Below are 12,785 nucleotides of genomic sequence, written 5' to 3' on the forward strand. Positions count from 1 at the left end.
TGACTATCTTAATAAAATCAATAATTTTTATGTTGATTGAGTTTTCTATATTGGTTAACCTATGGTAAATTTCTTCCTTCTAACTATTTCTGTTTTATTCATTTTTTTCTTTCCATCTAAATGTACTATGAACTCTGAACATTTATTGTTTATTCATTTTAAAGGGAGTATTTTAAATATTTTTCACTAATGAGTATATTTTTTGATGTTTCTTTGTAGATCACATTCATTAAGAAAGTTCCCCTTATATCCCTAATTTGCTCAGAGCTTTGCCATAAACAGAAATTGTAAACTGGGCATGGTGGCACACACCTGTAGTCCCAGTGGCTCAGGATGCTGAGGCAGGAGGATTGCCAAGTTCAAAGCCAGCCTCAGCAACTTAGTGAGGTCCTCAACAACTCAGGGAGACCCTGTCTCTAAAAACAAAAAAGGGTTGGGGATGTGGCTCAAAAATGGTTAAGTGCCCTGGGTTCAATCCTGGGTACCAAAGAAAGAAAGATAGAATGTTATACAATATATTATTCTTTTCCTGCATCACTTCAGATAATCAGTTTATCTTCCCTCACACGTTAAGGTAGTAAGTTAAATGAACAGATTTTCTAATGAGCCAAGTTTGCACTTCTGTAATAAATTCAAATTAGTTACGATGTTTTTTTAGACATGTTTTGCTTCAGTTTGCTAATTTTTGTTTTAGATTATCTATTCCTGTTTATGAGTAGGATAGTAAATCTAAAGGCCATTTTTATGGCCTACTTGGGTGCCGAGATTATCTTAGTTTCACAAATGAATACTAGTACATAAGTTATCTATGTATGGCTGTGTAATAAATTACCCCAAAACTTAAAGGTTTAAACCAGCCAACATTGTTTCTGTGTCAGGAATTTGAGAGTGGCTTTGCTAGCTGGGTTCACATGAAGTTTCATTCAGGATGTCAGCAGAGCTGCAGTATCCACTTTCAAGATGGCTTACTCACATGACGCTTGGCAGAAGGCCTTAGTTCTTCATCACAGAGGTCTTTCCATAGGCCTTTGTATGTCCTCATGATGTAGCTCCTTCTCCCAGAACAAACAATCCAAGAGAGAGAGAGAGAGAGAAAGAAGCTGTTGTGCCTCATAAACCATTCCCTCAAATCTCTCTTGCATCACTTCTGCTTTTTTCCTGTTTCTGCTGCATTAATAGGTCCATCTCACAATAAAGCTTGGAGTGAATGTCTCATAAAGGAAGACTTTGTAAACTTATTTCTAAACTACTATAAAAAATTCCCTATCTTCTAATTTTTGAGCCTGTGTAAAACTGGAATTTTCTGTTCCTTTAAAGTTTGGTAGAACTCACTTTTAAAACCATCAAGAGTTAATATTTCCTTTGTAGTCAGCTTTTGAAGAACTGATTTCATTTCTTTAATGATTAAAAGGCCATCAGGTTTCTATTGTTGAAGTAAACTAAAGTGTTCTTGATATGTATCCATTGCATTCAATGTTTAAAATTTATTGGCATCAAGTTGTCTATAATATTCCCTAAATCTCTCCTGCATCCATTGTTATGTCTCATTTTTATTTCTTTTATTATTTTTCTTGATTCATCATTCTGAGTCTTAAACATCTAATGGGAGTTTGCAAAGAAACCAACTCAGAAGCTATTGATCCTACCATGTTTTAATTTTGTACTTAATTGATTTCTACTCTCACCTATTTTTTTAGTTACTTCTATCACTCATTTTTCATCTGAAATTTAAAGCTTGTCTCACTAATTTTCTAAAGCATAACACATATTTTCTAAAGCTACACCACAAATTTTCTGTAAGTATTAATTAGCCATATCTAAAGTTCAAATATGGAATCTTTTCATTAGCGTCTAATTCTTAATATTTTCTAATTTTCATCATCATTTCTTTTTCTGGAGATATTTAAAAATTGCTACATTTGTGCAGGTATTCAACTTTTCATTATAAAAGCGGTTAAAACAAAAAAAAATGAAAACAGTACAACAAAAATCCATATACACTTCACCCAGATTCAACAATATTTGCCAAATTTATTTTCTTTTTCTACATATAAACACATATGTAATACATGTATCTGTTCTACCATTGAAAAGCATGACATCTCCTAAGAATAAGGGGACAACATGCATATCCTAATAAGAAGCAAAATCTCATAAATAACCACAATTCCATCATGTCACCTAAGAAAATTAACAATTCCACAACATCATATACCATATGGTCCACATTCACATTTTTCCTAATTATCTCAAGAGTTTTTATAGAGCTTTTACCCCCAGAACCAGATCAAATCTAGGTTTATGCAGTATAAGTGGCTGTTAACGTGTTTTGTCAACAAGTCACTCTACTTCTTTTTTCCCCTATGATATTACCTTTTTTTTGAAGAGCCAGGCCAGCTACTTAAGACACTTAAAATATAGATAAAGTTTATTTAATTATAGCTTTGATACAATTTTAATAAGATGAATAGCTGCCATTTTGTAGTAACATATTTAGGCATGAATGTGAAATAGCTCACATAAATGACAGTAATTACTATTCTTTTACTTAACCAATTTGATTTGTCATGATTTCTTTCTTTTTTATTAGTTCTCAAATATTAACCAGTACCAATATCAATGATGGTCAATGGCAGTCCGATGACCTGGAAGACTAAAGACAGTGAACAGATGTATGAATGTATGGCATCTGGGCCTCTAGAAATAAGGACAAACGACAAAGTAAAGTAATTCTTTACTGAGGAAGAAGTGAGAAACAACTTTAATAGCATGTGTTTAGTGAGCAAAAAGAAGGCTCTAATCATCTCCATCCAAACCAAAAAACCCATAAAAAATATTAAAAATAACAAAACAAACAAAAAAAACCCTAATGCTATTATGGACTAAGTGTCAATGCAGTGTTTTATTACACTGCTTACAAAGTGAGGTTTGAAGAAATATAAATCTAGAAGAGGATCCAGAACTCAAATCTAGACAGTATTACTACAAACCTACATTCCACTATTTATCCATAACAGAACAGAAGATTTAATTGCACAGAGAATAAATGGGTACTAAAACAAGTGAATAAAAAAATGTAAATGAGTAAAGGAATTACTAAACAGGATGACACCAAAAGAAAAATACCTCTCTATTGTTTATTATAAGAAGTTTAAATGTAATAAGTTTTCTATTATTAAATGGCAAGACTATAAGATGAATTAAGTTTCTGGATCATAATATCTCCATTATTAGTTATAAATAGATATTTCAGTTTTTATGTCTTTTTATGAACTAGTATTTTTATCATCAGTATTGGTCCTGAAGACTCTTCGTCCTGAAGATTACTTTGTCTGATATTATTAGAGTCACTCAAGATTTCTAATGATTAGTTTTTTGCTTAGAATATCTTTTCTCCTTCCTTTTACATTTATTCTGTATCTTTATATTTACAGTTTATCTCTTGTAAACAGCATATAATTGGGTCTTAAATCATGACAAATAAATCATGACAAATCAAATTGGTTAAGTAAAATAATAGTAATTACTGTCATTTATGTGAGCTATTTAGCATTCATGCCTAAATATGTTGCTACAAAATAGCAGTTATTCATCGTATTAAAATTGTATAAAGCTGGGAATATAACTCAGTTGGTAGAGTGCTTGCCTGGTATGCAAAAGGCCCTGTGTTCAATCCCTGGCACCACAAAAAAGAAACAAAAAAAAAAAGAGTATTAAAATTTTATCAAATTAAAGCTATAATCAAATAAACTTTACCTATATCTTAAGTATCTTAAGTAGTTGTCCTGGCTCTTCAAAGAAGGGAATATCATAGGGAAAAAAGAAGCAGAGTGACTGTTGTAGACAAAAAATGTAACAGTCTGAAAATCTCTGCCTTATAATTGCAATGTTTAGTCCATTTTTATTTAAGTTAATTGTTAATATTGTTGGTTTTAACTTTACCATCATGTGTGCTTTTCAATCTATCATCCTATTCTTTATTCCATTGTTCCTTCTTTCTTGCCTTCTTTTTGATTGATCTTATATTTTCAGGATTGCATTTTTAAAAATATCAACTCTTGATGGTTTTATAAGTGAGTTCTACCAAACATTAAAGGAACAGAAAATTCCAGTTTACACAGGCTCAAAACTTAGAAGACAGGGAATTTTCTATGGTAGTTTAGAAATAAGTTTACAAGAGTTGATATTTTCTTTATAGTCAGCTTTTGAAGAACTGATTTCATTTCTTTAATGATTAAAAGGCCCTCAGGTTTCTATTGCTGAAGTAACCTAAAATGTTCTTGATATTTATCCATTGCATTCAATATTTAAAATTTATTGGCATCAAGTTGTCTATAATATTCCCTAAATCTCTCCTGCATCCATTGTTATGTCTCATTTTTTTATTTCTTATATTATTTGCATCTACAACTAATACCCAGGGTGCTAAGCAAGGATTTTGAATCTGGCTGGTTGAAAAAGTTTCTCAGCACTGTGTGATCTCCAGAATCTCCTTTGAAGCTCCAGTACCCGTTCTTAAGAGAGTGGCCCTGCACACATGGAGTTCAATATTTAGGCAAAAAAGTCAGAGAGACCCCCATAAAGATTACTGAAACTCTGTAAGAAGTAGCAGTAATTAGCAGTACTCTAATTACTGTTTCTTCCATCCTGCTAGTTGTATTTGGGCTTTGCTTCCCTGAACTTAGTATGGATACTAGGATGAGCTCACTTCTTGGGTTTCCCTTCTTTTAAGTATCTAAGCACTGTGCTTTGCTAATTAGATGCTAAATAAAACCAAGTGCTTCATGCTTTACAGTTGATTCTGGAGAGAGCATTTTTAAAAATACAGTGCATGCAAACTGTGATAAATGCTTCACTGGAAGTATATGATAAAATGGGTGAAGAAAACTGGAAAGTATGAAATAAACTGGGGTGGGCTTGCTTATGATCTTATAAAAGCTATCTTTTAATACAAAGGAAAAATTATTGCTACAGGTAGAGCCAAAGCCAAAGAAAAGATATGGAAGACTAATGACAAGAGTTTTAAGAGAAAAGCATGTAGTCCAAATTATTCCCTACTTATTAGGCAAGGATTTGAAGTCTAAGAATATCCTTCAGATGTATGCAAATAATCTAAATGTATGATGTAGCTGGATCTAATACAAGTGAAATATGATGGGTCATGCAGTGAAATGAAGAAGCTGCAGGCCTTCACATCAACATTTTTAAAGTTTTGAAGAATGAACTGAGATAACGTGAGTAGAAGAAAGTAAGACAGAGAAGATAAAGAGAAAAGTCAAGATGGAAAGAAATTTGGAGGTATTTGGAACCGATTCTGTAAGCAATTTAAAAATAAAGTTTCTTAAAGTAACTGCTCATTTCAGAAATGCTCAAAAATGCATATAAAAATGCAAATGAAATAAAATAAATATAATAAAATAAAATGCAAATAAAAAAGAAAAGAAAAATTTTTGTAAAATCAACCATAGCACTACTCCCTACATTATTAAAAAGCAACATTTTGGCGTATTCTGCTTCCATTATTTTCCTAAGACTGGGGTTTCATGTGTATGTGCATGCCTGTGTCTAGTTGTGCATATGAAATTGTGAGTACTGCATTTTTTTTTTCACGTCACTAATATTCTATCAAAAGAATTTATGTGCTGGGTGCAGTGGCACACACGAGGAGGTCCTGAATTTTTCATTACAAATATTAATCCAAGTGTTTGAGGAAGTATTTCTTTACATAATTTATTAGATATTATCTCATGACTAGTTTTAGGCTATGTGAAAAGGTGAGCCATATTTATAAAATACACATTTTAAGTAAGCAGATATAATAGATTAATGCAGGTATTTGGGGCACCTAAAGTAGATTCTACCTAAAGTAGTGACTAGGAGATGTGATGAATGAAGACTGAGAGGAAGTACAGGTGTAAACTTTCAAATGTAGTACATTAATTACCAAGAGGGAAGTCACCCAATAGTACTAAAAGCTAGGAATAACTTTGGGAAGGGTAATGCACTAAGGAAGATCACCCCAGGGAGACTGCTGAGTAAGAAACCCAGATCATTATTTTTAAGAAGCTCAAGACTGGGTCCTCAATTTCAGGACAGAACTGAAGGAGAGAAGAAAACAACAACAACAAACAAAAAAACATTGATGATAAGAACTGAGAAAAAAACCCCAGATTTAAATGGGGGGTAGAATCAAAGTGCAACAAGAAAATAAGATATGTAGAAAACTATATAAAAACTTAAGTATTACATTAAGTCCTACGTAGGACTATCATGGCAAGGCCCTGGGTTCAATTTCCAGTATGGCAAAAACAAAGAAACAACAATAACAAAAAACTAAACTCTGCTATTTAACAAAACAATCATATGACCTTGATAGAAATTACCCACTAGTATTCAAATTGGTACCTGAACATTTTTTTATCACACGGAATGAAAATTATAAATAGCTATACATATACTATATGAAAGCCTTCACAAAGGAAGAACATAAAAACGAAACCACAGCCCCAAAGAATGGCACCCAACACCGGGATGTGAGTGGGGGTACAACCTACTTCTTTTTTGACTGGAGATTCCTCTCATCTTTTTTGGATATAAGAAATTCATCGGTGTTCTTTTGAGTTTTGTTTTTTTTTTAAACTCTAAAAACCCCTTGGGAGAAAGAAATATTGAATAAAAACATCAGTATGCTATAAATAAGTAAATGTAATCAGAAACATTATTTTAAGAATTGAGAAAGACATAAGTCCTAGAGAGGTGTTGGAAGAAGAAAAGGGAGGTATTAGAAAAAAGGGTATTCAGTTAGATAACAGTGGTTCTGGTGATTTTCTGCACAGCAAGGTGATTACAGTCAAAGATGACATATATTTCAAAATTGCCCGAAGAGCAGATTTTAAATGTTCTCTTCCCCAAACAGTAAATATGTAAGGTAATAGATATGTTAATTAAACTGATTTGCCCATGCCACATTGTATACACGTACTGAAATATCATAAAGCTCCTCATAAACATATGTGATTATTATTTATCAATTAAAATAAAATTAAATTTTAAAAAGAAATGCTGAGCTAATTAAACTCTTGGGAAATGGTCTTCTAGAAAGAAACTGTACTCTTCCAGAATAAGCCTTTAGGATCACAGTTAAATGTTGTAACTATCAATATACCAGACTTTCCTTACTTTGTTTTCAACAAAAGTCAGGCTATACTAATCTGACAAGTCCAGAGGTTAAAAAAGTTTTAAAAGTGTAGCAGTGCTACCAAAGTTGATTTTTTTTTTCTTTTTCATTCCCAATGAGAAATTATAAAGAAATTCAATATATTTTTATTAAAAGCACTGAATATTAAGCAAAAATACTAAATTTGTTGTTTTGATTTAAAAATTTAAACACACTTACTTATAACATAAAAAACTACATGAGGGGGTAGACTGTGGGAGGAGGAATATTAGAAAAACTGCACCAGACCCTCAACTAAACTCTAAAAGAAGCGTAACAGTAAGTTTATTTATCTGTTCCCCTATGTATTCATTATTCAATGAAGAAACATCTGTAAGTAGGAGAAATACAAACCCATCTTTATGGTGCTAATATTCTAACAAAGGAAACCACACAATTATACAAATAACTATTTCATTACCACTGCAATGTAATAGTAACAAGAATTAGAACTGAGGGGATGAGAGTGATAGGATTTAACAGACTCAGGAAAGGTCCCTTTTGTATCGAAATGAGCTGAACTCTGAAAGATTAGAAGAAGGAGCTAGGATTGGGAGAGAGTAGACCAGGCAAAAAGACAACAGGTAAAGAAAGGAAGGGGGCTGGGGATGTGGCTCAAGCGGTAGCACGCTCGCCTGGCATGCGTGCGGCCCGGGTTCGATCCTCAGCACCACATACAAACGAAGATGTTGTGTCTGCCGAAAACTAAAAAATAAATATTAAAAAAAAAAATTCTCTCTCTCTCTCCCTCTCTCTTTAAAAAAAAAAAAAAAAAAGAAAAAGAAAGGAAGGAAGGAATAAATTCAATTAGAAGTGGTCTATTAAAACCACTATCTAAATGCAATCACCTAAATAAGAATCTGAGATTTCAAAATAGTAATTTATAAAATTCTACTGCAAGAGGAAACCAAGGTAATTAGTAAGGCTGTCATATTATCATAATCGTTTGCATCTTCTTTAAAATAGGACCTCTACCATTAATATATTCTATTTTAATTCCATTATATGAAATTTAAAATAACTGAACTATGTATAAAATATTTGTTCCCTAATTCTCACTTCTCCCTTATTTATTTAGATCATTTATTCAAAATTGCTGATGTTTCACTGTAATCCTGTAGACAGATTATGAACATTTAGTCTTATTGATGGTGAGTGTTTCAAATTTAGTAACAGTACCTATAATACTGTACTTAATATATTCAAGTTCATCCCTCTAATCAAAAAGACTAATTTTGGAAAACAGAAAAATATAAATAAGACCACACACAGACAACTAGGATAGCCTAAGTTCAGTCCTTATTAGTATTTTGATGTATTTATTTCATCTTTTATATACATACCTAGTGTAAAATTTTAGTAATCCACTCCAGTCTGGCCTCTCTATTACTGCTCTTGTTCCACAGTCTACCCTTCTCAACTCAGCAACTGAGTGAGCCTTTAAAGGATCAATCACCTCATCACTCTTTTGCAGAGTCTTCCAATGATAATGCCCATCTTGATCAGAGTAAAAGCATAAATCTAAGTGCTTATAATAACTGCAAAATCCTATACAAATCTGCCTCTCCTTTACCTCTAACCTCTTCTGTTATATTCTACTATACTTACTGCACTTTTGCTACTTAGTCTCTCTGCATGCAGCCTTTGCCCTCCATATCTGTAGGTCCTACATGCATTTGTACAACCAACCACAGATCAAAAATATTTTTAAAAATTGTGTCTGTTGAAATGTGCAAACATTATTTCTGTCATAATTCTCTAAACATATAACAACTATTTGTATAGCATTTACATTGTATTAGTTATTATATATAATTCAGAAATTATTTCCAGCAGATGGGAGGATATACGTAGGTTATATAAAAAAACTATGCCATTTTATTATGAGGGACTTGAGCACCTGCAGTTTTTATATCTGCAGGGGTGAGGTGGTGCTGGAACCAAACTCCCAGGAATACCAAGGGATGACTGTAATATTTCCATTGCCTGGAAAACACTTCCTTAACCTATCATCAGGGTTATTTCCACCACAATAAAGAAATACAGTAATATAATAATAAGGATCAAATGACATAACCTCGTATTTATAAATGGTGTATTAAAGTGAAATGGTTCTTTAAATTTTGTTGTGGTTAAAAAACAAACATCCAACATTTATCAAGTATTACCATGTGCCAGACTCTACAGTAAGTGTTCTATTTGAATTACCTCTTTTAATCTTCACTGTAACTCTACAAGGTAAGCACTATCACTATTTCTATTTTATTGAAAAAGGAAACAGTTTCAAAAGGTTAGGTTACATGGGTGGCAAATTCAGGCAACTAATTCTAGAACACATTATAATTTGTTGCCTCTTTGTGATTCTGATAACTTGTCATTTTAAAACTATTAATTACTCTTAAGAGTTTTTTAATAAAAGCTATTCTAGCTTCCAAATTCTTATGCTTAGCAGAAATTTTTTTAATCCATCTTAATGAGAATATTAAAGAAATAATTTTCTCACCAGTTCAAAATATGCTGCAGAAAAAAATGAGATCTGACAAATAGTACTGTATAAATGCCAAATATATATCAAGTAGAAGTGTCTGGAAATAATGTGCACCATAGGAAGATCCACACAAATACCTGATTACTTATGGTAAACCTCAAAACAACATTTGACAATTTTTTTTTTCCAGTGACCTAAAGCTTTGTAGCATAGCTAAAGTGCTAGAAGACTGATCCAGGGGAGAAAAAACAAAGAAAGACTTCAAAGAAAAAAAAGAGAGCCATATGTAACTTCATGAGTTTCTAGAAACTCATGTCCTACTGTCAAGTTTCATCAATATATGAAATAAAAACACTATCTCAAATGTTTCTACCACTTTTGATCCTCTAGAATTATAATTAGATAAATAAGCTTTTTATTTCTAATTGGTGTGCAACTTAGGTAATATACTTTCATAACTGCTTTAAAAAACTAGAATGTTTTAAAATCTTATCAGGTCATAATGACTACAACTTAGTAAAATATAATAAAAATCATTTAATTATATATTTAAGGCAGAAATATTTGATGGTATATAAGTTATCTCAATAAAGCTGTTTTATTTAAAAAAAGCAGAATCCATGTAAATGCTCAACAATTGTAAAATTAATTCTAATTAACTCTGTTACAGTGTTTTTCGTCTTCAGCATTTCCTTTAGATTCTCGGAGGAAATCAAATGGTTTATACATAAAACAAGTGACAAAGTATGGCCATTTTCCCTGTAACTGTTCATAATTTATCAGTTTTCCATTTGCTTGCAACATTTACAGTAAAGGTTTTCAAATTCAGTGTTACAATACATACACAGAATATGTTAAAAGAAACTGGTTACTAAATAATAAAGTACCAAAATCTGTAAATGATGTAGATACTATATGGTAGGGTCTTATTTTTTATTCACTCTCCACAGTTTCAGACTTTTTTTTTTAAAGATTTATTTGTTCTAATTAGTTATACATGATAATAGAATGCATTTTGATACATCATACATAAATGGAGTATAACTTCTCATTCTTTTGGTTGTACATGGTGTAGAATCACCCTGGTAGTATGATCATATGTGCACATAGGGTAATAATGTCCGATCATTCTACTACCCTTCCTCCCCCTCCTACCCCTTCCCTCCCTTCACTCCCCTCTACCTAATCCAAAGTACCTCTCTATTTTCCTCTAGCCCCCTGACTTATTGTGAATAAGCATCCACATATCAGTCTTTTAATTAGTGTTTAAAACATTTATACTTCAAGTGATTACTGATACAGCTAGGTTAACGTGTCACCCTTTTTTCTTTTCTTCCTTTCTTTTTTTCTTCAATTTCTGTTTGAGAAAGTATTCTTTCTTCACTCTTAAAAGATAATTTTGTTGAATACAGAATTCTATCTGGTGAGGTTTTTCTTTTCTTTTTTTTTTTTTTTCTTATTCTCAGTAGTAATACTTTTTTCTTTTCTTTTTTGGTTTTTTTTTGGTGGTGCTGGGGATTGAACCCTACTTTTTTCTTTTTGCTTGATGGTTTCTGAAAAGTATGATGTAATTCTTACTGTTATTCTTCTGTAAGTACGATTTTTTTTTCCTTCTGGCTTTCTAGATTTTCTTTCTGCATCTTGGATAAAATATGCCTAGATGTCATTTTTTTTTTTTTAAGTGTTTATTCTGACTGGTTTTTTCTTGAGCTTCCTGTATCTGTGGTGTGGTATGTATCAATAATTGTGGAAATTTCTCAAACCACTAGTACTTTAAATATTTCTTCGTTTCCTGTCTTCTACTTAAAATATTCCCATTACACATATGGCACACCTTTGTAATCGTCACTTCTTAAATATTCGTCTCCCTATAATTTATCATTGTTTTTCTTTACCTATCAGTTTGGGAAGTTTCCACTGACATCTTCATGTTCCCTGATTCTTTCCTGCCATGTCCAGTGTACTGATGAGTCCATCAAAGGCATTCTTCAATTCTGTTACAGTGTTTTTCATCTTTATCATTTCCTTTAAATCCTTAAAAGAGTTTCCATTTCTCTGTTTATCCATCTGTTATTGCATGTTGTCTCCTTCAGAGCTCTTAGGATATTAATCATAATTATTCTAAATACCCAATTTAATAACTACATATCTAAGTCTGATTCTTATCTTGTGTTGTTTTATGATATCCTGCTAGGAGTTAGGCTGGATTTACTATTTGTTATGTTGCAATGGTGTCATAGGCTAAGATTTTTTTTTTCCAGTGTCCTTCCTTTTGTCTCTTCTTTGACTTAAGGCATCCTTTGAAACTCCTTAAATAGAGTGTTAGGGTTACAATTCTTGTGGGCCACCATGTGCTAATCTGTATTAGTCCTATAGATGTGTAGTAAACTGTAAGGGGAGGGGAAACATTCTAAAACTCTTCTCAGTTTTTCAGAAGTCTGAAATATTTTCCTTCCCTTTATCAAAGCCTGAAAAGGGCTGAGCTGTATATTTTCTTTCTTGCAGATCAGTTAGGCTTCATAAAGTTCCAGTTGATTAGGTTCTTGTAAACAGTTTGGTTTGAGGGTTGGCCTTGTTAAAGAGAATAGACAGCTGTGAACATATATTAAAATGGGTACTTTTCTCTTTTCTTTTGGAAAACAGGATTCTTCTATGACCTTTACAGTGAGAAACAGGGCTCCTGGAAGTAAAACTCAGGATAGTATGAGTCCCTGCCCTCAAAACTGAGCGCCCAGTTTTGACTCTCCAGCTAATCCACAATGAGCCTCCAGCAATCCATCAATAGCAGTACAAAGTGTTTCTATGTATACTGGTGTCAGATACAGGCTTCTACTTCTGGGATTCTACTCTGTGAGTAAGCTGTGATTATACGACTGATCTATCTCTCCAATTTTTAGGGCAGTTCTTTACCTTGAAGCTAATTTTTAGTTTGTTAAACTTTTTTTTTCTTGCTGTTATGACCTGAATGAGGATTTCCAAACTCTTGATGTGTCAGACCAGAAACTAGAAATTGTAATGCTTTCTTCTTCTTATCATCATCATCATCGTCATTCACTGTTATTAGAAACTGAGTTAGGACTA

General features: G+C 32.3%; 1 protein-coding gene across 1 annotated transcript in view; it reads right to left on the minus strand.

Moving 5' to 3' along the window:
* Rfx7 (regulatory factor X7) overlaps positions 1–12,785 on the minus strand; it is a 112,884-nt gene that overhangs the window by 88,323 nt on the left and 11,776 nt on the right. The gene's annotated exons all lie outside the window — the stretch shown is intronic.

This window comes from Callospermophilus lateralis, chromosome 3, assembly GCF_048772815.1.
Source record: "Callospermophilus lateralis isolate mCalLat2 chromosome 3, mCalLat2.hap1, whole genome shotgun sequence".
Lineage (NCBI taxonomy): Eukaryota > Metazoa > Chordata > Mammalia > Rodentia > Sciuridae > Callospermophilus > Callospermophilus lateralis.